This window comes from Aythya fuligula, chromosome 2 (genome assembly GCF_009819795.1).
Source record: "Aythya fuligula isolate bAytFul2 chromosome 2, bAytFul2.pri, whole genome shotgun sequence".
NCBI classification, from domain to species: Eukaryota; Metazoa; Chordata; class Aves; order Anseriformes; family Anatidae; genus Aythya; species Aythya fuligula.
Genome location: NC_045560.1, coordinates 149566273 through 149593057, shown reverse-complemented (window position 1 = coordinate 149593057; position 26785 = coordinate 149566273). Strand labels below are relative to the sequence as shown.

The following is a 26785-nucleotide window of genomic DNA, read 5'->3' as shown; positions in this document are numbered from 1 at the left end:
CTCTGATGAGCAGATGAAGCAGGGATTTCACCAGATCCTAGTGGAACATGTCTACCTAGACATGTGCAAACAGACCTGGGCTTGCTCCACTCATACTAAGGTCAACTGGACACAGTCCAGCTTAAGACAAAAGCCATGGAGACACAGTGCTCTGCCCAAGCTCATATGCCCAAGTGGATGCCCAGCAGACCTTTGATTCTGTCCTCCACAACAGTTACATGAGAATGAAGGGTTACAAATTCACTATGATACAGAAAATTCCTAATAGCCACAGCTAATAACTTCTAGAAAGAATAGGTTTAAGCGAACAAGTGTACAACACTGCCTTGTTTGAATGGTGCCTTTCAAGCCAATTGCTTTGGGAATAATTTGGGGAACTGTGTACCATACTGTTTAGGTTTGTGGAAAAATTATTAAGAAACACAAGCTTATTGTCAGGAGACTTAAAAGTTCCTCGAAAGGATCCCACACCTCCACAAAATAAACAAAAATATTTAGGAATCCACAAGGTAAGAACGGTGGAAAACCAGTTAGAAGGTGTATAATGAAGGGAAATCCACCCTTGGGTGGCAACAGCTGCTAAAAACCCAACCCAACCCAAACAAAACCCCCACAACAGCAATGACCTCACTGCTATGGTTTGCGAGGAACAGTTTATTCAACAGAATAGAACTTGTTCACAGGGAAGAAAGTGAGTTGAAATGCAGCCAACACAAAGATAAATATGAATGTACAAAGGCTTTAAGATCCTAGGTGATCATCAAAAGGCAAGTCCAACAGCCATGTGAAAACAGCCATTTGCCACATCACCAACGTCCTTGTGTACAGATGGCACCTGGAAGTGCCTGACGAACCATCCCAGCAACCACCAGGCTCGATCACGTTGAGCTCGAATGCCTCTGTAAACACACAAGAATAAAGCATATTTCTAGGTGTAGGTGGGTGACAAGACAACCACGCACTGAAATAGAAGGAGCTGATGGCGTACTGGACTTTTCCCTTCTGTTGAAATAAAATTTTGCCCTGTGCTGTATTTATTTATGGAGGCCTGGAATTAGTTTCAATATAGTTTGAGGGAGAAAATAAGAAAATTAATGACCTTCTATACCTCAGAACTCTTGACACAGTTGGAGAGGGAAAAAAAAAACAAAGAAAAAACACTTTTTCATCCTATAAATCACATGGATGTAATCCCAAAGGGTGAGGCAGAATGGGCTGAAACTCATAGTTCAGTTCCACAACACAGCGACATGGCATGAGTCTAGCAACTCAACACAGCCAAAAATCCGGTAGCCTCTCCCCATCTCCCCTTTCTAACAACACAGTGAGCTGTGGCTGAATGAGTGCAAGGACAGAGGTCACCAGTGGTGCTGTCTCTGTTGGTGGCAGAAGGGTGACAGCCCAGCACACAGGCAATGAGCAGCAGAAGGAGGAGAAGGAGGAGGAAGGGAAGGCATAATGTATGTATAAGAGGCTCATTTTGTTTTTCTGGGAAACTGCTTATAACCAAAACTCCAAATCAGATGCAAATTTCATAGCTGGAAAGAATGGTGTTTGTCTCTGTTTTGGTTTTGTTTGGAGCTTCTTGGCCTGTTCAGCAAGATGCTTGCAAACATCTTGTCCTAATGGAACAATTATGATTTTCCTTAAGAATTTCAAGCTGCCTCAGACAACTACCAAAAACTGTTCTCACTACCAAACACATTTATCTCTTTTCAGAAGGAAAAAACCATAATATTTCACTATTCCCTACTTCTGCATGAATGAACCAGCTAAGAAAAAAAGAGAAGACACCCACTTAGTCTAGGAGAAGAGGAAAAAAATACACACAAAATGCTTTCAAAATTGCACAGACCACATAAGTGGGAAAGAAAAGCGAGTGAACAGACAAGAGAGCTGCTTTCACCCCCTTCATGTCACAGGTGCAGGGCAGCCAGGAGCGCCCATTTCTCCTAAAAGTGCAGCAGGAGACTCCTTCCAAGCTCCATATTCCCCTTCCTCTTCTGTTTGTTAAAACATTGAAATGCTCTTTGTCAGAAAGGGCTCTGACATTGTCCAAATTACAACCAAAATTACAGGTGTTGCTTTCCTAGCTCCAATCTCAGACTACACTTCACTGGGACCAGTGCCTAACTCATCTCACCATGCTGTATGTCCCACCCCAGATGAGCTGCTGTGGACGATGTGGTGGCTGCAGCTGTAGGGCACAAACACAGGGATGTAGGGTGCAAGACAGAATTGGTGGAAAGACTTCACCAGGAATCAGCAATGGCCCCAAACAGGCACCCAGAAAAGCAGAGCCCCTGGGCAGGGAGTGGGGCAGTTTCAGCAGGGACCAGTCAGGGCACGCTGTTACATGGGGGACTTGGTAGGTCAGGTTGATGGTTGGACTTGATGGGCACCCATCCCACGGAGAAGCCCACGTCTGATCTGGATCAAAGGCACGCTGCTGGGCCATCCTGTGGGCAGGAACTGGTTGTAATGGTCGTGAAAGCCAGATCTGTGAAGGAGATGGAAGGGGGAAGTGTTGCAGCTCCCAGCTAGCTCCCTAGAAGCAGGTTCACACGGAGGAAAGACGAGACAGTCGGCAGCTGCCGAGGTTGGTTTCCAATCCAGAGCGCTGGGAAATGGTGGGTGTAAAGAAATTACTGAGGCTCTAGTTTTGTGGCTTTCTGCTGTCTTCTGCATAAATCAAGCTTGACTATTGAGAGAGAAAAGACCAAAAAACAAACAAACAAACAAACAAAAAAAGTGATAAATGCCTTGTGTTTCACAGAAACAATTCTCCCAAAATAAACCACGTACAGTCCTGCTGCTAACTCTTGCAGCAAAATACATTTTTGCAGAGGTCTTGCAGAGAAATACATTCACCAGCTCCAAATGAAATAAATTATTCCCCACACCTCTTTTGCTCTTTACTTCTCAATGAGATGCTGACTTCAAAGCCCAGCTGGAGCCATTTGGATGCTAATAACATTAAGCATCTGCAATCTAAGAAATAAACCCTTTCCTGGAATCCACGCCCTCACCTAATCCACCTCCTCCTCTCAGCTCTTTCACCGAATGCCTGCAGATCCACCTTTCCCAAGGATAACTCTTGTAATTCCGCATCCCTCTCTGGAATTTAACCCACTCTGACTCCTCCTCTCCCCAGCCCCCTGCCCTGTATGCACTGCAACCTGCCCGAGGGCCAGTCCCCAAGCAGGGGCTGTGGCAGCTGTAAAGACCTCAAAACACTCCAACCTTTGATTATTTTTGTTTTATTTTTTTTAAACACCAGTTTCTTTGGAAATTGTTTTGGTGGGGTTTCAGCTTCATCCATTTGAAAAAGTACACAAGTACCCTGCAAGGCTGTGGAGGTACCCCACCATGCTCTGCCACACTCAGCTCCTGATGTGTAGGAATATCTTCTCTCTTGAGTTTCAGCCTCTGCTCCATCACACAAGTCCTCTACGTTGCTGCCAAGCAGCTCTCACTCGCTCCCAGCCTTAATTTCCAGCTATTAGATGGGAGCAGCCAGCCTGGTGCCTGCCCGGCCGGCAGCAACGGGGCGAAGGCTGCGCCTGCAGGACGCACAGGCACTGATGCAATGGGAAGTACTTACAGTGCCCAGCAAAACCACGTCTCTTCTCCAACTGGGTGCTGCCTGTAACTTCCATTCACTGAATTCCACAAGGAAAGCAAGTGAAGGAGGCATGAAGGAGGCATGAAGCAGGCATGCTCCTGCAGCACAATGTGGAAAAGCTTCAGACTTCACCTCCACCAGCCTTCATTTGCAAATTCATGTCCAAAAAAGGTTCCTGCTCCCCCACATGGAAGAGGTGATGCTGAAGCTTTGAAGCAGCCTGTTTGCCACCTCTGTGCATTGAGGGCAACACAGGCAGCAGGTGAGGGTTGGGCTGAGATCAGGCACTGCTGATTAAATCCCTGCGGAAGGTGGAGTGGCAGTCTGAGTCTGTGATGTGCTGCACTACCCCGGCCACACCAGTTGCAGGGCTGGGAAATGGAAAGAAATCTGGATGGAAGGGAGGAGAGCACTGAGGGAGAACAGGTGCAGCCTCCTTGGGGAGACCTAGGAGCACTCAGGAGCACCTGAGGTGGGTGGGAAGTTCTCCATCCAGGCACCCACAGAGAGGGGTTGCGCAGCCTCAACTGGAAAGCTGCCCGAGTGTAACTGGAAAGTGAGCTGCCTGAGTGTAAGGAAGGAGAGAAGGGGGAAAATGCTGAGGCAGAAGCAGCAGACTACACAAGCTGAAGACTACACAACAGCCAAAGATGTCGTGGGGGTCCCAGCACCTTCTCATCCCCACCTCATCCCCCAGAGGACCACATCAGATGCACTTCACCCCCAGGGTAACAGTAACCGAAGCAGAAGTGTGGATTTCAGTAAGTTCCTTTACCAAATGTTCTCAAAGAGCTTAAAGAAAACCCAGTGGTAAATTTGGATCAATTCTCCATTTACAAAGGAGGAGGCTCAGCCACATTAAGCACACATTTTCCCTGCAGAGCACACCCAAAAGTAGCGCACACCCAAATTCACACGCATGCAGCAGAAATAAATGAAATTAGGTTTCCTGCTCCTTTAATGAGCCTCCAACTCCAGCTGCTCAGTAAAACGGGACAGCTGCTCAACAGGAACCCTGTGTGAAAGAGTCAGAGGTGCAACTACAAGCATTTTTGTGGAAATCTTCCTTTTTTCAACAAATGTACCTTTGAAATCAAAAGCAGCCATCCAGAAGACACAGGGAAACTGAGATAACAGCAATCATTCAAACGACGTGCGATTCTCAACAAAGCAAAGGCAAAGCATTTAAACTCAGTCAAGTTAACACACACCTTGAAAGGTTTAGGTGAACAAAAAGTTAAAGAAGCATGAAGCAGAAAAACTTAACATTATTAATAGAAACAGAAAAGGAAACGGAAAGAGAAGTGGAGAAGGAAATGGAAAAGGGGACGGTAGCTCGTCACCCAACACACCAGCTGTTTGTAACGGGCTACGGCAGCTTTCAACGCCTTCCTTCAAAAGATGACAACATTTATTTTACTAACACAATACACGAGCTGGCACGGACTTACAGTACCTAAGCCCTTTTACAAACCTGTGCTTTGCCACGCTAAATAAAAGCAGTTTGTGGGCAGGTTCCTTGCAGGAAAAGGCTGTAGGGATCAGTATCACTGTGACTTCACCCAACAAATGGCACTGTAGGGTGGGAAAGACACTAACCCATACAAGCAGGGAGTTGCAGGAGGCTGAGATCATTACATGAGGGTGAAACTCACCTCGGCCCGGGGAGGCCCCACTCCATCCGCTGTGGTGTTTGCTGCAGCATCCCCCAATGCTTGTGCCCCCACATCCTTTAAGCACCAGCACCAGCACCCTGCCCCAAAACACCAGGCTGTTTATGCCCTTAAAAAAGTAATATGCTGAAAGCAGAGGGAGGGGAAAAACTTTGCTGAAAACTAGCAAAACCATGCTTAGAGCGGAAAGCCCTCTGCACATCACCAATTTGAAAGTGTCAAAATATGAGGTCTGCAAGGCGAAGGGTGCTGAGAAGAGGTGGGAACATGCTGCTGCTCACTTCACCCCTTCCTAGACACCTGACAAGACAAATTCCACCTCCTCCATTGTGTGAGCACTGCTGTGCAGATCCCAGCTGCTGCATTTCGCATTGTCTGTGCCATAAACCAGGAGTGAGCAACCAGAGGAGATGTGTAGGGCAGCTGCCCCATCCACCCACCCCAAGCAGTGCCCCCCACACCCAGCCAAACCCACATGGTTTGGATTAGCAATGCCTCATCCTCTGCAAAAAGCCAGCGCATTTCATTGAACCACCATGCATTGACCCTTGAGGCAGATTTAAATCACCTGAAATGCAGGATACACAGCATTTCAACATCAATAAAGGGAGGAAAAGGTGCCCACAATCTCTCTCCTTTTTTTTTTTTTTTTTTTTTCAAAACTGATCCTTCATCCCATCAAAGTAAAAGGCCATCAATGGTACGCTGACTAACCAAGCATTGTCCCCAGCTCTGCAAACCACTCCTCAAGCCCCAGACTGACACACTGTGGGTCTGCTACTCCCATGCACGCACACAACCATCCCATCCCATCCCATCCCATCCCATCCCATCCCATCCCATCCCACAGCATGGATCCAACCTCAGCACCTCATCCCAAAACTCCTGCTACTCTTTTCAACTCCCTTACCCACCCATCGCAATAAAGCTCCAAGTGGTTTACAGCAGAGATTCAGAGGCCTGTGAGATATTTCCAGATTTTTTATTTTTATTTTTATTTTTTACTGGCTACGTATTTCTGGCTAAAGTCAACAGCTACAGTCATTGCTATTACACATTGTCCTCAGTCTGAGGGCTATTTTTGCACACGGTAAAAGGAACTGCAGTTCTTTCTGATTAATTCCACAGAAATGTCCATTGCTCAGACAGGATTCTGTAAAGCCAACTTGAACTAATCACTGGATTAGCTTAAAACAATTAAATTCTGTGGATGATCATCCTCTGGCATCCAAAACATCCTTCCGGGTTTTTTGTTCACTTTTAATGATTTTTTTTTTGTTCTGTTCTTATTGTCACCATTGGGTTAATTGCAGACAGAGCAGAAACCTCCCTACCAGTCAGCTCGTCATGGTGTAGCCCAAAATAACACAGTTCATTTCCGTAACTGGCTTTCCACAGAAGGACTTCCCCACTTCCAGTCATGGCTCAGCACATGACTTGGGATTCAGTCTGGAGGGTCAGATGTCCACTACGGAGCTGCATGGTGCTGCAAACCCCAGCACTGTACCATGCAGAAGGCAATAAACACAGGTATGAGCCAACCTCAAGGCGTTTCGGCAGCACCAGAGCCCACCTTGCACGCTAGGCACAAAAAGAACCTAAATTGGACCCGCAATGTACAGAAAAAAGCAATGCTGCAAAGCAAAGTTAGCAATGCTCCTTCACACACCTTTCCCCCAAGTTTTATGATGAAAGAAAACAAGGCTGCAGGTATTTCTACCATCAGCTGGGCTTTTAGAGGAACAAAATGCTTATTTTGATGCTTCAGAGTCAATCCGGGGTCAGCACAACCTCCAGCTGGGCAGCAGCCCCGCAGGACTCCCCACGCAACACTTTCTCCTCTCCTTTCCCTTTGTTGAAGCACCATTTGAAGTAAAAGCCTTGCAATGCAGTAACCACAGAAAGGCAAGCAACCAAGTTATGAAGAAAGCACACAAAGCACATGATGACATTTAAAAGTGAGGTTGCTCTTACTCATTTGAATTTCAAAGGCCAGGTTGACACAAGACATTTTTCCTGTTATAGCTTTGTCTGCCAAGGGAATAATACCCATTTTTGACAGCAGTTGCCGCACAGCATTAGCCAAAGCCTTCCTGTAGAGGCAGCTGCAATGACATTGAACTCTTGACTGGAGATCTTCAGGTCTAACCTGGGAAACCCCCACTCTGTCTGATACAGCCCACGCTGATCTCTGAAGGCTTACTCATGTCCACACACACACCAACCCTTCCAGAACGAGCTATGGTTTGAGTGACTATTAAGCTGAAACTTCTAAGTGTTTTCTTTCCTTCAGCAATTTCACACTGCTGAAACCTTTTTATCATCAGCAGAGCTCTCACTGAAGAAGGTGACAGTAAGTGACAAAACTCAGGCTCAATGTTTTAACACCTTTGTGGCCTGTATCAAACTGTAAGGTCTCTCTCTTTTCTTTCTCTCTTTTTTTTTTTCTTTTATTCTTTCTTTCTTTTTTCTTTTCTTTTTTTTTTTTTTTTTTTTGTAGAAAAATGGTGTTTGCATCAAATCAAGAAAGAGTAACAGCCCCAGTACTGAGGATGGAGGTCCACCAATGTTATTAATGCAAATAACTGGTGGCAAGCTGCAGTACTCCTCAAAGCAAGAGCTGCATCTTTATGCAGTCCAGAAATTTGACGTAAAATCTAGCTAAAATTGAAGCCCACCAAGACCCCTATGTTGGGCATAACACCTGCCTCAGATGACAACCTCAAAACTGACCGTGAAAGTACATGGTAAATTTACTGTAATAAATAATAACTTCATCTTCTTATCTTCTTCCCAAAACTGAACTGTCACAAAGAAACAAACCCTCCTCCACACACTAGACCACAAACATTTTAAGTGTCTGTTTTCATGTTTTCAGTCTAGAAACTCCAGAGCTTCTTGTAAACTTCTATTTGCCTATTACAAAGACACCTGTCACAATTCAGCTTCACTGGGGTTTACATTATGCAAATATGTAAAACTGACACGGTCACGGCAGACGATGTCTCCATCTCCTTTGCAGACATGATACTGACAGTGCAGAGACCATAAAGGTCATTAATGTTCATGCAATGAGAACATCCTCTTCCAAACAGGACCAAAAGATAGGTCAATTAAGTGGCCATCTTGCTCCATGGGTTCTTTCAGGTTGGAGCTGAACATTAGGGTCCAATTTTCTCCCACAACTTGACCCCATGGTTACAACTGGTTCCTTTTCTGCCCCAAAAGCACATTGGTTTGTTGGGTTCCTCCTCCTTTGTTATTAAGTTTGTGCGTGTGAACCTAGGACATACACCACCAAAACACATCCTCACCCCTTCCCTCAGGAGGAAATTCCTTCTCTACACAAACCCATTCAAAATTCCCCATCCTAAAAGACCTGGGGATGGAGGACAAGAGGGAAGAAGAGATGGTTGCACCCAATTTCAGACTGTGACAACTTAAGTCTTTTTATTGGGCTGCAGATCCCTGGTTTTACCCAAAGTGTGAATAATGAAAATGTAGCAAAGTAAGGAATATAAGAAGCAACAGGGGGATCCACTTACCACCATTAACCATCTCAATATCCAAATCAGTATTTTCCTTTCAAGTCTCACATCTGATGCAGAGTTCCTCCCTGATGATCTTCTCCTCCACCCACCACCACTGCCTTCAGCCTTCACCTACACCTGTGCTACAGCAGTCACTCCAGGCATGGTCCAGCACATTTCCCCTCATCTTTCAGGGCAGTTTTATCCCAGTTTTTAAAGCCATTTTCCTCATTTCTGCTTTGACCACAGGAAGGCATTTGTGGACCCAAGACTGTACACACCTGTAACTTGGAGATCTGGGGGCTTCCACCTTGCAGCTACAAAGCCCACACACCCCTCCCATGCACATAGCTAAAGCAGCAGATGGTTCGTGTCTTGTCTTGCCTGGGAGGAGCAGCAGTTTCATTTGGGGATGAAGGGAAGCAAACTGGGACAGTTCACAGAGAGGTCTGGCAATGGCCCTGACATATCTGACCCAAGACCCCCACCACAAAAGTGAGAATGATTTCCCTGTGACAGCACAGGCAAGGCAGGCTGTATATAAATCACATATAGTGATGCATGCATGCACAGAGCTATGTGTAAGATATATATAAAGTACACACCAAAATAACATCAAGGAGTACAGATGCCAAAGCAGGGATAAAATTAGCTTATTAGAGATGTGGTAAAATCTTATAAGATCATGGAAAAAAAGCCTATTTTGAACAGTAATAATCATGTTTCAAAAATAATGGATATTCTTGGCTTGAAGCCCCACATACCACAACAGATGATGATCAAGTTGGATCTCATGAGAGAAAAATCAGCCAGAAGGTCCATGGGAGATATCCCAGGAAAAACAAGGATTGCAATATTGGGACTCTGCAGCAAATGATTTCCTTGGCATCACACAGTGCTCTAGCGTGTTGTTGAAGGCAGCCTTCTGCTGAAGTGTGATTTTCTTAAAAACACGCAGTTCTGACATGGCAAAAACAAGCAGAAGGTCAGAAATAACTTTTCAAAATCCACTCACTCCTTTAAGGCTAATTCTATATTAACTAGACAAAAAACAATGTTGGCAGAGAAAGCTGGAATGTCATCTTTGAGACTTAACCCAGATAAAGCAAAAAAGTCAATAATGTCAAATGCGTATAAATTAGACTAAAATAATACTGTACTTAGTTCAATTATTTCATACAAATCAAGTTAAAGTGCAAAATGAGGTTGCAAACAAAAGAAAATGGGTCAGAGGGTTGTCAGCACCTGTAATCTGCACTTGGATAACATGCCCAAGGACGTCAAAGGAGACACATGTGCATCCCATCCCAGGGCTAGAAAGCATTTAGCAACTTTACTAGAAAAGTGAGGCTAGTAAGTACAAGGTAGTAGTAGCTCTTATAAAAGATATCCTAATATTAAACACTAATTAATCAAATTTAATGACAAAAAATATATTGAGTAGTAATAAATGCAAACCATAATCAGAATCAGTGTGCCCAAAACTCTAAGAGCAACGAGACCCAGATCAACGTGACCCCGTGTGAAGAGACATGCTCTGCTCCACACCTCATGGGCACTGTGACTTTTCTGCAAAACTTTGGATAAAAATGTCTCTCCAGAACTTTCTGAAGAGAATGCTTCACTTGATACCCAAACACAACTCTGAGTGCAATTTTGTCAGCTCAGTTTACAGCAAAAAGTTTTCATAATTTTCCCATCTTTTTTGCTGTCATTTTACTGGATTATTTGGTCAGCAGCACAATGGATAAATTACACACATATGGTAACTCAATACCTCTTCCCCACGAGGAGCCCAACTGGCAGCTTGAAGTGAGGTGCTGACCTTGGTTATCTTACCCTCTTCATTTCTCCTGCAAGAAACCACAACAAAAACCTCAAGTGAAATTGTCCTAATCTCTCCTGGAGATTTCGATTTCAGTCCGACGTGGGTGCTATTTGAAGCTTCATGAAAGGAACATCTTAAATGAAAAGGTTTGTGGTGGCGTGCAGCAGTAAAATTGCTTTAAAAGCCTGAACTCATCAGTTCATCACGAGATACCAAAGTGTACACATTAACCCTTGGCATGCTGGCATTTTTAAAATGCTGCCTGCGGCGATGACCAGAACTGCCTGTGATCTCAAACACAGTCACCCACCCACTGCTGTAGCCAGGCAGCAGCTCCACATTTTGTACTTACCCTCAATTTCAAAAAAGCAAGGACCATCATTAAACTCATTTGTATCATTAAACTCATTTGACATACAAGCAACAGCAATTTACAGGAGGGACTGCTATCTCCCTAATCTCATCTATCAAGAAATTAGGCATCTCATCTAGGAACATAGAACTTTGAAGGTTGGAAGAGACCATCAAATCCAACCAGCAACTTAATTTTGTAAAGTCCACCACTAAACCATATCCCTAAATGCTATATTCATGTGTCTCTTAAACACGTCCAGAGATGGGGACTCCACCGCTTCCCTGGGCACCCTGTTCCCATCTTCAATCATCCTCTCCATGAATAAATTCTTCCTGATATCCAATCTAAACCTCCCCTGGTTCAACTTGAGACCATTTTCTTGAGTATACTAGGTATACTAAGTAAGTTTGCAGGTGACAGTAGATTGGGAGGAGTTGTTGACTCCCTTGAGGGTAGAGAAGCCTTGAAGAGAGATCTGAGCAAATTAGAGAGCTAGGCTATCACAATAGTATGAATTTTAACATGTGCTAGTGCCGGCTTCTGTACCTGGGACAGGGCAACCCTGGCTGTACATACAAACTGGGGGACAAGAGGCTAGAGATCAGTCCCTCAGAAAAAGATTTGGGGTTTTGGTCCATGGCAAGTTGCAGATGAGCCAGCAGTGTGCCCTGGCAGCCCTAAGGGTCAACCCTACCCTGGGTGCCGGGCAAGGGGAGGGATTGTCCTGCTCTGCTCTGAGCTGTGTGGCCTCACCTCCAGCACTGTGTGCAGGTTGGAGTGCCACAGTGTGAGAAGGACACAAAGCTGTTAGAGGGTGTTCAAAGGAGGGCAAAGATGATGAAAGGCCTAAGGGCAAGATGTATGAGGAGTGGCTGAAGTCGCTTGGATTGTTCAGCCTGAAGAAGAGGAGAGACTGAGCGGAGGCCTCATGGTGGCCTGCAGCTCCCTGATGAGGGCAGTGGAAGGGCAAGCGCTGAGCTCTGCTCTCTGGGGACAGCAACAGGACCCGAGGGAATGGCATGGAGCTGGGACAGGGGAGGGTCAGGCTGGGGGTTAGGGAAAGGTTCTGCACCCAGAGGTGGTTGGGCACTGGGACAGGCTCCCCAGGGCAGTGGTCACAGCACCGAGCCTTACAGTTCAAGAAGTGTTTCTACAACGCTCTCAGACACATGGTCTGATTTTTGGATGACCCTGTGTGGAGCCAGGGATTGGACTTGATGACCCTTGTGAGTCCCTTCCAACTCAGGATATTCTATGACTCTGTGAGTACTATCACCTGTGATCTGAGGAAAGAGACTGATGACTTCCTCAGTACAACCTCCTTGCAGGTAGTTGTATCAAGTGATGAAGTCTTCCCTCAGCCTCCTTTTCTCCAGTCTAAACCATTTTATTTCTCTCAGCTGTTCCTCATCTAAGCCAACTGTCTGGAAACTTCCCAAAGTCCATGGAGGAAAAGGCTCCTACAGAGCATCACTTGTACCCTCTCTTGCCAATAAATTAGGCTAGAAATTGTTTGATTTTTTTTGGTTGGTTGGTTGTTTTTTGTTTTGTTTTGTTTTGTTTTAGAGCATTGGCTCTAACTGGCACAGTCACACAGGTCAAACATGTCCAAGTGGGCCAGAGTTCAGGCTGCCAAGTCACACTTGTGAACGTGTCCAGCTGTGTCACCTTCCCGAGGTCACACAGGAAGTTTGTGGCAACAAAAGAATCTCAAGCTTGGGCTCCTGCCCACTTCAGGAAAATGAAATGCTTTAAAAGCCTTCAATTAGACAAAAGATTAAAACATGGACAACCACTAGTCTCTCAAGAAAACTAGGTCCTGTATCTTCTTGTGCTCTCAAGGAACACACAAAAAATGAATCCCAACAAGCATCAAGATTTTTTTTTTTTTTTTTAGCACAACCACTAAAGACCTATGAAAATTCAATTCAACAAGATAACCCATTCTTCCCCATCACCGAGACATCTCCTTCCAGGATAACCTGCAAGGTAAGTGATTTTCCAGTGATTGGATGCGATGAAAGCCCATTCCATCTGGTTCTGCTGAACCACACAGCAGCCCTGCCTGCACCAGGGGCACCCCCACTGGCAAGCTCACAAGGAAGGGGTTGCAACTATACCTGTTTATCCAAAATACCAAACACACATTCAGGTTTTTAGGAGTAATATATAATAGCCCAAACCATCAGCTTTATGTTCTTTGGACCTACATTTGGATAGGAAATCTTTCCAGGAAAAGATCATCTGGAAAGCATTATCTTTATGGTATGGCCTAAGGAATTAATCCCCGTCACAATGTGTATCTGATGTCTTCCCACAGAAGGACACAACCCAATAAACAGGTATTTTTGGTATGTCATTATGCATGGCCCATCTGCAGGAACATCAGCTCTCCCTGTCGTGACCCCAGGGAATGACAAGTTACAAAATCCCCATTCATCTCATTCCAAGCCAACAGCTCCCATCAGGCTCACTGAGAGCAGAAAAACCCTGGTCACAACGGTGACCCTCTCTTCCACAGCTGAGCTCCACCTATTATGGTCGAAGGCCTCTCAGATCCTCTTGTTTTAGGAATCCAGTTGATAAATTCAGGCAAAATAAACAAAATCTGAAACCAAAACCAGCACATGAAGCTATTTGGCAGTGCTGCTAGTTCTTATGTTTTGCCACCTGTTTGTTATTCCCCCCTTCAATGAAAGTGCACTGTGTCCAAGTGATTTTGGTATGACTTGCCTGTGAACCATGTCACATGGAGCCCTGTTGGTTCAAGTGAGCTGATACTGATCTGGCCACAGGCTCCAATAGAATTGCAGGTATGAATCAGTGTGAAGGTTATAAAACATCATCCCCAGAACACTCAGATATTAGCCCAATACACCACAGATTTAGTAATGAATCCTTCATGACCTCCACCCCCTTACTCTAGCTCCACACTGGTTTTCAATGCACAGCTTCATAAATCAGAAATGTATGTGGTTCTCTGGAAAAGGATCAAATTTACTAGGGGACATTATTCCCACAAAGAGTTACTATCAGAGCCTCGTACAAGGTTGCATAGTCTTGAGGAGACATCTGCAGATGAATTCAGTGTCCACTGGTGCCATCACTTGATTCCCACAGGTGGCCCAGAGAAGACATCTGTCTCCATCCAAATTCTTGAACATCCCATCTTAGCTAAGACAACAGACAACATAAAAAAGTGCAACATTCACAAACTGGCCTGGAAGGATTGTGTAGGACACCAGGGAAAGCTTTCTTGTGAGCAGGACAGTGTAGTGCTGGAAGGGGTCACTTGGAGAGATAACACCTCCATCCCTGAAGGTTCTCAAGACTTGGCTCTGGTTGCTCCCCTCTAGTACTGGCAGCACAAGAGACTTCCTGAGGTCCCTTCTGGGCAGTGTTTCAGGTGCCTTCTCTGGCTCCTGCTTGGCTGTAACAGACCCTGACAGTTCAGCTGATCCCTAACAACTTCCCCACCTCATCGCCAGCTCCATTTCCTTCCATGGACAAGGTCTGGATGATCTCATTCACCTCCCCAACAAGTCCTTCCTGGTCCTGTCCCCAGGCTTTCCAGAAAAAGGCAGTGAAGACCCTACAGAGATGCAAAGGTCCGGGGGGCAGTTCTGTGAATGGTGAGGAAGGCAAAGGCATGAAGGGACGAGCTCAGGCAGGAAAGACACACAGTCTGATACACACCACCTGTGAGAGCAGCTTTTTGTACACATACATATGATTTAAGCAGCCATAGACACTTAATTTTAATAAGACACTGTTAATTTTAATAAGACAATGTTAACTTTAATAGGAAGCAGCAATATTGCACAAACCACTGATGCAAAACCTAAGAAAAAGACCAGAAAACATCTGGCTTCTCCATACTCAGCATCTTGACACTTCCATAAGCAGCTTCCACCTTACAATCAGATCCTACCCTCCACTATCCTTGTGTGTATACATGATCCGTGTATGTTTGCTTTCCCCTGGATGTTATCATCATAAATATACCAGGCTGTGGTCATGAGGTGGGTCAGGTTTACGATCGCAGTATTGTAATGTTTAACTGCTAGGTCTGGTTAGAAGACATGGTCAAAATGCTCAAATGGCCATGAAACACATAAACATGACATTTCTGCGATGCTACATAAGCAATATGCAGTTAGCCCTGACCATAAATGCACATAAAATACACACACATTTCAGTACTTCACCTTCTACCTTTGAAAAATAACATATACATAGCATCAGCTAAAAATAAAGATCACCCACCTATCAGAAAAACAATACCTACACCAGGCATTCCCAAAGCTCCCTGCCAGACCCCACACCCAAGACCCAGATGGGTCACACACAATCCAGTTCACAAACAAGACTGGACCAGTTTATTTTGAGGCCATGACCCCACATGGCTACTCTAGAGAAGTAAAAATGTCTGAAATAGGAGACAGCCCAAATGATTTTTTTTATCATTACATCCTGCACATATGCAGTGAAATCACAAAGGGAGAGGACTAACCTACAAAGTAAATAAACATTTAGATGTTGCTGTGAAGAGGCAGTGTCTTGGCTTACGAGGAGGCTGGGGAAGTACCTGTTAACATGGGAAAAACAAGACTGCAGCACAATAAAACCATCACTGAGCTGAGCTGGGACACGTCACACTGCTGGACAGCACACATGAGTACAGAGTGCAATGCAATAAAAGTACAGCAGACAGAGAGAGCAAGGAGAATCTGTGGGCGAGGGATTAACCAAAAATGTTTTCCAGAAGAGACACATACCCAAATCATAGCAAAAACATCAACTTCATTAAATTCACAGAGACAGGGTTTGGGTGTAAAATTTGGCAAGTGCAGAATAACGGCAGCATGGGAAGAGCTCAGCTCCACTCCCTACCATGCTCAGCATCACTGTGCTATCCAAGAGGGCTCCCAGCTGTGCTGTAATTTAGACGTTGGGGACACTGGTGGGATACCACCCCTTAATGAGTTACCACTTTGCTGGGCCACAGTAATATACTAGATTTGTGTCCTGCTACTGCATGAGAGAATCACAAAATCGTCTAAGTTGGTAAAGACCTTCAAGATCACCAAGTCCAACCATCAACCTGACCTACCAAGTCCCCTTAGTGCCGTGTCCACATGGTTCTTAAAATACCTCCAACTGTGGGGACTCCCCTGTTTCCCCAGGCAGCCCGTTCCAATGAAGAAAACAGAACAGGGTCCACCCTCTCCATGAAGAAATTCTTCCTAATGTCCAATCTAAACCTTCCCTGGTGCATCTTGAGACTGTTTTCTCAAATTGTACCACTTGTCACCTGAGAATAGAGACCAACACCTTCTTTAGTACAACCTCCTTTCAGGTAGTTGTAGAGAGCGATGAGGTCTCCCCTTAGCCTCCTCTTTTCCGGAGTAAAACCCCAATTCCTTCAGGACTGAGGAAAGTACAGCCTAAAATTTCATGCAGGTAGGATTAAACTATCTGGTGTTTTGTGTTCACAGCAGTGTGCTGCAAGGAGCTCGGGAACCCAGCACCAGGCCTTCAGTCCTCAGACTGCGCTGACTAAAGAAGGTTTTAAGCTGGTATGCGCATCAGGGATTGGCACTGATTTATCTGAACTATTGCAAAACTCGAGGGAGGCTTCATCCAGGGACCTCCAAGGGCCAGACAGTTATCATTAGCAGTTACTCAGCACCGAAAATGCTCAAAGCTGAGCACCCAGCCTCTTCAGGGACGCAGCTCCCAGCCAGGAATGCACAGACGCAGCCCACCCTGTTGTGCAAAACCTGTCTTCTGGCCTATCTCTGCAAATGCCCTGGCCTCTGGGCTTAGTCTGTTTTTGTCTCTTGGAAAGATCTTCAGGTTCGAAAGAGTCTCCTCAGGCTGGACTCACCCACCTTTTCTCGGGGCTGCCAATGAACAACTTACACCATGCAAATCACTCAGGGTGGAGGCAAACTTCGTGGCAGAACAGGGCATTCGGATGGTTCCTTTTATGCTTCACAGATCATTTGCATCCTTCTTCTCTGCCTTCGGGGCAACTCCCAGTCAACTGAACACCTGTTTTTAGCTGCCGGAAAGCAGATAAAAAACCTCCTTCTCCACCCAGCCCAATTCACGGCCCTTCCTGATGTTCAGCTGGTGTCACTTGCACCCACCCCACTACTGCAGGCAGGCTGCTCATTGTATCAAGGAGGAGCCACATTTTATCAAAGAGTACATTCCCCTGTTTAAGCGCCTAAAGAATCCCAAAGGCTCGTCAAACCCTGGCTCTCACCCACCTCAGCACACAAAATCCAAGGAGAGCACGAAGCCTTGCACAAGGCCATGGGCTTGGTGGCCCCACAGCAAGTCGATATCAAGAGACCAAAGAGGCCCTAGTCTTAAACTCTGAGCCCCGAGATGCTGATATTGGAGGTGTCAGCCCAGCACAAGCATGTTTCCAAAAAAGGAGGGAAAAAGGAGGGAAGGCAGCTGTTGTGTTGGATGAATTTTATCTGGGAAAACCCAGCCAGACAGAGCAGCCAAGTGAAAATGAGTTTTTTTGACTGGGAACCACTGATACTGCAGAACGCATCCAGCTCTGCTTAGACACGCAACCAGGACCTGCAGTTGCATCCCTTTTCCTTCACATAATCATCGCAGCTCCAAAGATTCGATTTATCCTTATCTCTGGATAGAGAATCAAGGCGCAGCTTGAGATCAGAGACCAGCAATCACCCAACCCAAGGGCACTGTGAGCCCCTGCAATGTCATCTGGTCCCCAGGGCAGATGGATGGAAGCCCCCATTTGGACATGGCCAGAGCTCAGCCAACAGGCAGCGACCATACAGCGTCATTGTGTTTCCCTCACTATATAAGGAAGCATTTTGCCTCTCCAGTGCTGCAGTGAAAATACTGGAATGACCAGTAACAGCAAATTGCAAAATTGCAAATTGCAAAATAAACTATATATGCATACATGCACACACACTCCATCTCTTTGCCCACTTAATACTCAACAACTGTGATGTACTGCAGCAAACTGCATTTCTTCCTTCACCTAAGGTCAAAATCTCAGAATGCATCAATATCAGTTCCACTTTCTCAATGCAGGACAATGGGCTGCACCGCTGAGAGCACGCCTAGGGCATCAGTGGAGACAGAAGCATACAAAAGATCTTCCAGAGCTGCAGCTGTTCGGATAAAACAGCTTGTGCTGCTAAATTTTAACCTTTACTACAAAATATGTAGTCACATTGCAACACAGACTGGCCAGCACATGCTGAGCATTCTGCAAACACACGCAGAAAGCAAAGTTCCTGTCCCAAAAAAGCTTATGGTGAGGAGATGCAGGGGAGGAGGCAGCTCAGCAAAGGCAGATGGATATCTGGAGGGAATTTCCTGTGCACAGGACATGCAGCAAAGTGCACAAAAGCTCTCAAGGGAGATACCAACCAAGAGAGCCCTGACATGTAGGACTCATTTCTTCACATTTTCACACCTGCGGGCTGTTTCTGAGTTACTGGGATGCTGCGTATTTCAGTGCTACACTACTCATACTGGTGCCAGTATTCCATAGGCACAGTGTAAGCTTCAACCCAACCCTTCCCGCTGCTGCAAAGCCACAAGACACACTCCTCAAGAAGCTCAAGGACTGCAGAGAGCTGTTGCAGGGCTGGTTCCCATGAGGGAAGTGCCACAGGGCCATGCTCTCTGTGCCACTGCAGGAGGTGCCTTGCTGGTCCCTGCTGAGACCGCTGCAGCCGGCGTGAGCTGACCCAGTTGGACTGCAGCTGCCTGGGTGATGCTTCAGGAAGGTGCTTACGCTGTCATTTGGGGTGTATAAACACAGAGAGCAGGCTCAAACAAGCTCACAGATTTAGGCTGTGTCCAAACTACTCTCAAAGGAGAAGAAAATTCAAGGGCGCTTGGTAGTTTAGCAGAGGCCCAAGCTCTCATCAGCCAGTGGGTTCAGATATCCAAAGCTACTGCAAACAGCCTGGTCTCAGGTCATTCTGTGCATGGTGCAGACACTGAACTTGCAATTCCTCCAGCCAAATGCAGACCTTTCATCCAGACAAGGCGTCCCCGCTGTGCCTGCAGTACAGAGCAGCAGGCGTTGTAGGGAATGATTCATTCCACAGACACCTACAACAGGTCAGGGGCAGGCACTTCCTAAAATTATCCATTTCCCTCCACTGACTGTTAAAGAAGGCTGGGGGAGACTTGTTCAGCTGCAGGTAATTGCAGCATCGATCTAGAGGAGCACAGCCCATGCCGTGAATCCCAAATGCAGTCAGGCCACAGCCAGATACAAGGTTTGTGTGAGCCACAGACCTTGGCATGCTCGGGTTAGTTTCCAGTCCTCTGTGACCCCGAGAACTTCAGGACTCTAAAGACCTCCCATCAGCCCTGTCCCTATAAAGGCACATAGACCCAGAAACCCGTAACAAAAAGAAGTCTGGAGGCTCGACAAAAGAGCTCTCACCCAAAGGGCTGTGGGGAAGCCCTGAAGGGTTTGTACCTCTGACCTCACCAGCGCTGAAAACTGTCACCACTCACCTCATTTCCCAGGAAGCCCTGGCAGGACCTGAGCTCCCTGCTCACGCTCCTCCTTTCTCCTTTTCGCAGTCAAGCGAGACCTACACAACATCACAACAAAAGAAATGTCAGCAAGCCAAACCCTGTTCCCTCCCTCCAACCAAAAAAGCTTCATTTCCTCTCTTCTCCAAAATAACGCTGCAAAGTAAAGCAATTATATATAAAAGTGTTCACTCCGGCCCCCAAGGTTGCAATCAAAGAGGCAGGGAGTGAAAATCCCCCAGCTATACAAGTGTAATTGCACGCAGGGTGTGACGTGCCCTCCACGGGGTGGGGATGGAGCCCCCCATGAGCAGCCTGGGGATGAAACCCTGAAGTACTGTGCCCACCCCGTGGCGAACACACAGAGAGATCCAGCAACGGGGCACCAAAACGAGCCTGAAGGTCCTCAAGAGACATTCAGGTCAGCTTTTGGGGAAGCAATCCCCCAAACACTCCTGAGGAAGCTCAGCCAGGAGCTCCGGATGGTGAAGGGATGGCGAGCTGCAAGGACAAGGGCTGGGGTAGAGGCCCCCTGCTGTCCCAAAGCATTGACAAGAGGGCACAGGTTTTTCCTACTAGCCATCTCCAGGTCTCATGGATGTCCCCTGATACAACCTGATCGCACAAAGGTTGCAAGGGACACTTGGAGGACACCAGTCTGTTGGTCTGGCAGCTAGCGCTGCTGGGGGTCTGCTTTCTCCCACAAACCAGGGCTTCCTCCTCTTCTTCCTCCCAAGCCATGGGACCCCTTGTCAGGGCAGCCCTATATCACACGGCATCTTTGGTAGCCCAAGCCTGAACCAAGGCAGGGTGGTGGGACTGTTAAGATCAGAATAGCTTCATCATTCAGCGTACTTAACCGAGTGACATTTGCACTGCTAAATTTGGGTGAGTATGAGAAGCATTCCCGCAGAATGGGATGTGGGGGAGGGACAGGCAGTCTCTGGCCTCCTTTAATTCCCTGCCAACCGTTCTGCAACTCAGAGCCCCTGCTCCTCCTGCAAGGCAGAGGTGCCACCCCGAGCTACCCTAGTGGGGATGCCAGCAAACCTGGAGATGCTCTGCATTAACCCATTTGATTCAGCATCTGGGCTTGGCTGTTCCAAGAAAATGATCAAGTCAAACTTTCTAAAGCAGAGAAATACCTACAGCTCCCACTGAAACGTGAGGTTTCCAGGAGGTACACCTATCTCAGCATAGGGAAGGAGTCGACAGCCCAGTCTGAAGGCACTGCCCTGAGGGGACGCACTGCTTAGCTCAGTAACAGCCAGCAAGAGTTCTTACATTCAAGCTGCTCTGAGAAGTTGTGAATGCCTCTTATAGGGTGTACATATAGGAACAAGCTGGGAAAAACAGCATTAATACCTGCAGCAAGAATGGGCTACCAGCACAAGCAGCATGTAGCAAAATCACCCGAATCTGCAATGCAAGTACCATGATCAACACCTGCATCTTCAGTTAGCTCTGTGGAAGTCCAGAGAAATCTGCCTCTGGAAAACCAAGCCATAAGACATCTTTGGGGGGGTTGCTGCCCACATCCAACAAATACTTTAATTAATCCCGGAGCGTGCCAAGTCTGCTGGCATACAAGGTGAGCCAGAAACCTTTCCCAGCACCCACACTGAGAGGTTTGAGCGAGCTTTTGAGGAATCCAGGAGGGAGCCCATGCAACCAGCTGCAGCACTTCAGCTACTGCTGCTCTCCTGGATCACTTCCCAAATGACTCGCACACACACACCAAATCCAGGCTTACTTTCTGTAAAAGTGGGCATCAAACACTCTGACATCAAGAACAATGATTAAAGACACTGAGTTACGAGGAAAGATTAAAAGAGCTAAATATGTCTAACTTGGCTAAGCAATGAGTAAGAGGAGACATGATAAAAGACTCCAGGCATCCGAATGAAGGGAGTGGCGCTGAATTAAAGAACTGAATAGTTCGAATGAATAAAATATCTTTCTGAGAAATGGATCCATCAATGATCTCCCAAGAGATAAAGTACAAGCCTCATTTTTTAGGCATTTAAAACTAGTCACTAGAATCTGCGTTTTTGAGGAGAAATCCACATTGCCCCGGAGGGAGTATGCACGAAACCTTTTCATCTCCCATACAGGATGCTACGAACAAAGCGTGCAATGCCACAGGGAAGCACAATAAACTTGGGAAGAGGCAAGTATTTAACTCCACCTCACCCAAAAAAACAGAGATATGTTTTTTACTGCATAATAATAATAAAAATATTTTTTTTAAAAACAAACAATCAAAGAGGTCTGTAACCAAGATCTTCAGTATCCTCTCTGGCACACTCAGGCTCTTTGCTGGGCGTTTCCAGTTCACAGAAGCAAGCAGGTATAAACAAAATGTTTTTTATTCCTTTGTCTTCAGCAGACCCTAATCCTTACTACCTTGGCTAACAAATAATAATGCTAATAAAAAGGGAAAACAACCACCAGCCCATTCCACACTAACAGGTCTGGGCGCCCTACAAGTACTTGACCGACTCCACCAGGTGAAGGTGCCAGCTGGGAACCCAGAGCTCATCAACTGGGGGAAAAGACAACAGGAACAGCATGTGATGGAGGCTGCACTTACAACCTCCACCCCCAGAAAGCCCCATGACATGGCAAGGTGATAAAATCCTGGAAATCAATTCACTACCTGGCTCTGCTGAGACCATACCCCTCAGAGGAAGCACCCTCTGAACCAGGGATCTGATGAGCTTGGTAAAATTAGAAGCAAGCCCTGAGAAAACTGCCTGGGATGAGAGCTAAACCTGTTGCACTGGGTTTGCCCCAAAACCCCACGTGTAATGCATGCAGCACACATACGTAGCTAAATACCAACTCTGAAGCCAAAGATTTTGCAGGTGTGTTCACACAACCTCTGATCTCTGGCCTTAGGAGGGTCTCCTGAACATCTCCTTCGGCATGGACCATGCAATGTGCTCAGGGCAAGGAACTTGACCTGAGTGGTGTTTACTGAACACAGAGCATTGGGTCAGGACAGAAGGGCTGCCAGTTTCCAGCACCAGCAGCTTATTGATACCTTTCATATACCTGGGGGTTGCAATTCACCTCCAGGAGGTCTTGTAGGGGTGTCTGCTCCTGATATCCTTGATGCAACTTGGCCACTGAGAATCGCTGGGTATGATTTACACAGCTCCTTGGCAGGCTCCTTCACCTTCAGCAGGGAAAAGCCAAAACCCCTCTGCTGGGGGTGCAATTTAAAACCCCTCTGCTGGGGGTGCAATTTAAATCACAGTCAAGTTCACTCAGTGGCCACAAGTCATCAAGGAGGTGGCTCTGTCCCTAGTGCCCCGGGCCCCTGCCTCCCCCACAGCAGCAGGGCAGGTAAAGCTAACCCAGGGCCATCGGGTCTAAGAAAAAAACAGCGAGGAGGAAAAAAAAAAAAAAAAAAAAAAAAAAAAAAGAATGAAGAGTTTTCATCTAATTAATTCCCTAAACCAGTTCAGTGGGGTTCAGGCAAGTACTAGAAATCTTTCCCCTTTTGGCACAAGGCAGATCAGCTGAACTGCAACATGTGACCACAATCCAAGGCAACCTTTGTTTGCAAGACCAAGAGTGGATCTTTTTGATTTATTTTTTTTTTCTTTCCCACAGCAAGGCTGCTGCAGACCTAAAAGCTTTCTCCATGGGAACACGAGATCCACCGTTTACTGACCAGTGAGTTTTACAGCAAAGCTGAAACAGGACATCCACAGAAAAGTGGTGGTTTTTTATTATTATTATTTGTTTTGTTTTTTGATTGTTTTGTTTTTTTATATGTGGAACATTTTAACACATAGTGAATCTTCTTGCTTTGTTCCTCCATGTCTTTTTAGAAGGCTGAAGCGAAGAGACACTTTGCTTCACCAGGCATCAAGATTTATTGTACATACTGAAGAAACATGACTACCCCATCTGAGAGGAAGGGGTAAAAAAAAAAAATAATCATCTGTTTCCATCGGTGCAGCAACACCGATGCTCAAGATAACAGGCTCAGGCCATCACAGTCATAAAGAACTAAAGGCTTGCAGGTTGTATTTAGACACCCACTTCCCGTCCTTTTGAAGTCCATTTTGGGTATCCCCGCTCAGGCTACTTCTGCAGTTTTACTCTGCTCTCATTCAAAGAGATAGACCTCGGGCAACTGAGCTCCTGCAGCTCACGGGGCAGAAGCACAAAGCCCCCCTGCCCCACAGCTCACCCCCACCATGAAAATCTGGGGAAGCCAAGCAATGAAATGTACAATTTTGCCTCTGTAGGGAGCTAAGGGTTATTATTATTATTTATTTATTGCCATTCAGCTAGCTCGCAAGAAACAATTGTCTCCCATGTGGCCAACACACAGACAAGTTTCTACTATTCAAAACATCAGACTGGGGGAATTCATGTGTAAAGAAACCTGGAGAGCAGCCTGAAACAGGAGCAGGTCCAGGTGTAGGGGTACATTCCCTGCATCCCTCACCCAATGCACCGTGCTGCAGCGAGGGGCAATGCGAGAGGCGAGCCCCGATACAGTCCATGCACCCCACCATGGGTGAGCAAGGGCAGGAGGGAAGCTGTAACCCAGAAAACCCAAAAGCTGACTCCTACAGCTCTGTCTGGAGTCGGTGTGGGTGCTCCTGTGCCCAGTGTGACCACAGTTTGCCCTGGCAGGGAAGGGCTTTCATGGCTCCAACCCAGTGACATAGCCAGGGCAGAGCTGGCTGGACAATTAATGACCTATACAGAAACCCACATCCTATTACTCTTCTTTGACTTGCAAAGATGCCAACAGCACAGGTGACAGCAGGACCTGATCCTCGCTGCTCTACCTGCCCACACAGTGTGAACTCCCCACCATGGGCACCATGCCTTCCCCACCACCATCAGCAGAAATGACCACAAGTCCCTGCCATAAGAGTGATTTCTGCGTCCTTCTCCTGCTAGAAGGATGCAGTAGGGTGCCTGTTGATGCTTATGAGAGGTGACGGCCAGCACAGTCCTGAGAGCATCTTGCTTTCCAACAAACTGAGCCCCAGGATATCTTTGGAGCTGCCTGGGAAAGACACGCAGACATGTTCTGCATGTGGGCAGCAGGGATACAGGCACAACACCCAGAAGAACAGGCATACGGTGGCAGTGAAGCATCTTCTGAGAGATGACAGAATCACATAATCACAGAATCACAGAAATATTAAAACACAGAAACTGGCAAGGCCGTTAGGCAGCAGGGCCCAGAAGCCCAGAAGTTCAGCAGCCACAGCACCACCACCTCCCCTCCAGCCCCAGGCTGCATCCCCGGGTCCTTCAGGAAAGCTCTGGGAAGGTCACGCTTGCTAGGAAGAGACCCAGGAAGGATGAGAAGTGCACTTTCTCACACTGACACACAAATTTTGGTATCTATGTCAATCCCTCTTCCTGCTCAGCAGAGCCTTTGCTGGCAGCCGTTCGCAGCAGACATTTCCCAAATGCTTCCTGCAGCACTCCCCGCTCTCTCACACTACGATAATTGTTATGCTATTTCTGCTCGAGATCTGAAAAGGCGCCAGGGAGAAAGAAGCGAGTCCTTTTTGGGTGGCTGCTGGCAGAGACTGGGCACAGAAAGGCCCGGCAGCATTGCCCGCTGCAAAGAGAGCCCTCGGCGGTGCACCCGCACTCTCCAAGCACCCTGGGCTGGAGCAGAGCGGCACTGAGCAGCCCTGGGCACTGCTGCGAGGAGCCTGGAAAGAGTTACTGCCGGTTTCGGAGGGTTCCTCCTTCCCAACAAGGCAGTAGGGGTGAAGAATGCAAGTGACGCAGCAGCATCCTGGCGGAATAGAGAAAAAAAAAAAATAGCAGAAAAAAAAAACATCCCCCTCAAAAAAAAAAAAAAAAAAAAAACTAAGGCTGTTTGGATGAGGTTCAGGATGACTACACTTTTACTGTAAGTGTTTAGTAACTTGCAGTCTCATAACCCTTCTCTGCCCACTTGGGGCCACAGCACAGAAATTACGAGCTACAAGAAACACTCCACACACACACACACACACAAATTCCCTGTCCGAGGGAGGACAAAAAAAAAATCTAACAAGTTAAGCCACGTTTCCCATTTAACAGAGACCGATCGCTATTTATTTAACAATTTTAAAGTGTTATTTTAGCCTTCCCGGTTTGTGTGTGTTCAGAGGTTGTTTCTGGGACGCCAGCCAAAGTCTGTCGGAGCCACTCAGCACCAGGAGCGGGAGGAAAAAGCTGAGGGGATGAGCGCAGGGAGGCAGTGGGCAACGCTTCCCATTCTGACAATCTCCCGAGCTGCAGAGCTGGACAGAGCCAGAGGAAAAATGAGGATGGAAAAAAGGAAAGCTGCTGGCAGATCTTCCTTGCTCTCCAGTGTGAGCACGCCAGGAGATAAGGGTAAATCCCCATGGGCACTCACCTCGCCGGGCTCGTCAGCCAGCTGTCCCTGCCACGGACGGCAGCTTGGCACAGGTCCCCTGCAAGGTGACCTCCTCCTCCCCAGCTCCAGGGAAGCAGTAGCTCACCTGGATGCTCCCCCCAGCACCCAAATCAGATGCTCTGCTGAGACAGCTCCGAGCAGAAATGATGTCCCCAGGGAGGGAGGCACAGAGGTCCCACCGCAGGGATGCCCCACATGGGTATCACCCTGGCAAGGCTCTGGACCCGCCCAGGAGATGCTTTCCCAGCAGAAATGGCCAGATGATGGATTACCCACTTGGGCAGAAATGCTACTTGGTATCCACCTGCTCAGTACGCCCTGCAGCTCCAGGACAAGCACACTGAGGGGAGAACAAAGACATCAAACATCTCCGGGCAGGTACCCTCAGGGTCCCACTCCAGGGTCCTGCACCCAACTTCCCACCTCCAGCTCCTCCACACATCCCTGCACTGGCAGCTGCTGGCCATCAATTCCAACATCCCTCCCTAAGGAGGGATGCGCACACTGTGCCTCTAGACCAGCCTTTGGGATCGACCTGGAGCAGACAGGCAGAGGCATGATGCTGTGTTGCAAAGGCTGCTGCCCCAAACGACAGCTCTCAAACATCAGGAACAAACCAAAATTCCATAAAGTCGAGTGCCTGGCTGCAGAAGCCAAGCAAACACTGCTACTTACCCCTGTACCTTACTAAAGTGATGAACAACTAACAGGAACAAACCCAGTGCCCAGTGATGGAGGCTGCGATACACACGGCTCAGACACCAGCCAGCCCCTTTCACACTCACAAAATA

The 26785-nt window shown here is 47.0% G+C and overlaps 1 long non-coding RNA gene across 3 annotated transcripts in view; it reads right to left on the bottom strand.

Moving 5' to 3' along the window:
- Nucleotides 1-1828: 1828 nt before the first annotated feature.
- LOC116486559 overlaps nt 1829-26785 on the bottom strand; it is an 87580-nt gene continuing 62623 nt past the window's right edge. For all 3 annotated transcript variants that reach the window (XR_004252974.1, XR_004252973.1, XR_004252975.1), the window contains exons 3-4: nt 19553-19632; nt 1829-2701 (exon numbers count right to left, since the gene is read on the bottom strand). This is a non-coding gene — a long non-coding RNA (uncharacterized LOC116486559). The remainder of the gene's footprint in view (nt 2702-19552; nt 19633-26785) is intronic.